We start from the raw sequence: 2,633 nt of genomic DNA on the forward strand, positions 1-2,633 counted from the left end.
CATGACCAGCTATCCTTTCGATCATTTGATCAATGAAAGGAAGAGGAAAATGATCTTTCCTAGTTGCTTTATTTAAATTTCTATAATCTATACAAACCCTCCAACCAGTGGTGGTTCGTGTAGGTATTAATTCACCTTCTTCATTCCTTACAACAGTTATACCTCCCTTTTTAGGTACACAATGGATTGGACTAACCCATTCACTATCCGAGATAGGGTAGATGATTCCATTGTCCAGAAGTTTAGTAATTTCATTTTTTACTACTTCTTTCATGTTCGGATTTAGGCGTCTTTGCCTATCCGCTTTAGGTGGCTTATCTTCTTCTAAATGAATTCTATGCATTACAATACTTGGATTAATACCTTTTAAGTCTGAAATTTGCCAACTCATACTTCCTATCCTATTTCTAACAACTTCTTTCAATTTCTCTTCTTGGACTTGTGTTAATTTGTTAGAGATAATAATAGGTAGAGAATCGCCTTCGCCTAAGAAAGCGTACCTCAAATGACTTGGTAATTCTTTAAGTTCTAATTTAGGTGGAACTACAATTGAAGGCGGAACTGGTCCATCTTCTCGAATCAAAGGTTCTGGGTCCTTATCTTCTAGTTCCTCACTCATTATAGGTTCTATTATTTCTTCTTTTTGAACAATGTCATTTACACATTCTTCAATTAAATCAAGTTTCATACAAGCGAAATCTTCCATAGGATATTTCATCGCTTGGTTCATATCAAACTCAATCTTATCATCTCCTATTCGTAAAACTACTTTCCCTTCCGACACATCAACTAGAGCATGTCCCGTGTTCATGAACGGTCTACCAAAGATTAGCGGACAATTTACGTCATAAGCAAAATCTAAAATAACGAAATCGGTAGGAAAAATAAATTTGTCAACTTTAACTAAAACATCCTCAATTATACCGTATGGTCTTTTAGTGGTTTGATCCACTAATTGTAAAACCATATTGGTACGTTTGATGTCTTCTTCTAAGCCTAACTTATTAAAAATAGATAATGGCACCAAGTTAATGCTTGCTCCTAAATCACAACGACAACTTGGGAATTCTATATCGCCCAATTTACATGGAATGGTAAAACATCCGGGATCTTTGAGTTTTGTGGGCAAATTGCTTGACACAATCGAACTGCAATCTTCAGTTAGTGAAATGGATGAAATTCCTTCCCAACTGATTTTCTTTGAAATTAAATCTTTGAGGAATTTACCATAATTGGGAATTTGCGTAATTGCATCCATAAACGTCAAATTAATATGCAAATTTTTAAGTTTGTCTAAAAATGTTAAAAGTTGTTTATCATAGTCCTTGTTGCGGACTTTGTGTGGAAAAGGTGGTTTGGGTACAAAAGTTTTTGTACTAGAGTCAATTGGTGCATCTTTTTGTTTTAATGTATCCTCTTTGGGCTTTGATAAATCAGTTCCAGGTAAAGTCGAATTTCCGGGCATTTCCGGGCCTAAGTAGTTTTTCCCTGAACGAAGAGTGATAGCCTTAACATGCTCTTTCGGATTTTCTTCCGTATGGCTTGGAAGACTTCCCTCTTTGCGGGATGGAATTGATTGAGCGAGTTGTCCAATTTGAATCTCCAAATTATGGATGCTAGATGATTGGTTTTTAATAAGCTGATCGAATTTATTCTCGATCCGTTTAAAACCATCGTCGTGATTACTTATTTTTCCGCTCATAGCATCAATGAATTTGTCGATTTTAGAAGATAAAGTGCTAATCGAATCTCTTGATTGATTTTGATAATTGGTAGTACGATTTTGATTAGTATTAGCATTATTATTATCTCTCCAGTTAAAGTTAGGATGATTTCTCCATCCAGGATTATATGTATTGGAATAAGGGTTATTATTTTGGTTTTGCCCTTGGACAAAATTTACCTGTTCAATTTCACTCATACCTTCGTAATCCACATCTGTTTGGATTGGCTTACCATTAGAATCACACGGTGCCATAAACCTATCAATTTTGTGCGATAAGGCAGAAAATTGGGCTTGCAACATCGCTACTGGATCAAGGTTCACTATACCTTTAACTGATGATGTTGTTGAGGATGATGGTTTCGCTGATGGTAGGTGTCCACGTTCCGCTGGCCACATACTGCTGTTGATTGCCATCTCCTCCAAAAGTTCTCTTGCTTGGGCAGATGTTTTCTTCATGAATAACCCTCCAGACATAGCGTCTAATGAACCTCTAGTTGTAGGATTTAGTCCATTATAAAATGTTTGCATTAAAAGTTCAGCGGGCAATTGGTGGTGTTGGCATAAACGTTGAAGTTCTTTAAAACGTTCCCAAGCCTCATATAGAGTTTCACTATCATTTTGAGAAAAAGACGTTAACTCTTTAATGACTCTTGCGGTTTTTGCTAAAGGAAATTTTTTTGATAAAAATGCTTGGGCTAATTGCTCCCAAGTCTCAAATGTTGCGGCTGGCATAGAAGTTAACCACTCTTTGGCTCGATCCTTCAAAGTAAAAGGAAAAAGGCGAAGATTGATTGCTTCTGCAGTCACATTTGGTATTTTAAAAGTGTCGTAAATTTCTAAGAAATTTGTCAAATGGGTATTAGGATTTTCGTTAGGTAACCCGTAAAACGTTACATTATTTTGCAAC

General features: G+C 36.0%; 1 non-coding gene across 1 annotated transcript; it reads left to right on the forward strand.

Moving 5' to 3' along the window:
* The first annotated feature begins 2,270 nt into the window (after nucleotides 1-2,270).
* Nucleotides 2,271-2,377, forward strand: LOC136234429 (small nucleolar RNA R71). Its single transcript, XR_010691313.1, has one exon. It is a non-coding gene; the product is annotated as a small nucleolar RNA R71 (small nucleolar RNA).
* Nucleotides 2,378-2,633: the final 256 nt, after the last annotated feature.

The sequence above is a fragment of the Euphorbia lathyris genome, chromosome 6, assembly GCF_963576675.1.
Source record: "Euphorbia lathyris chromosome 6, ddEupLath1.1, whole genome shotgun sequence".
Lineage (NCBI taxonomy): Eukaryota > Viridiplantae > Streptophyta > Magnoliopsida > Malpighiales > Euphorbiaceae > Euphorbia > Euphorbia lathyris.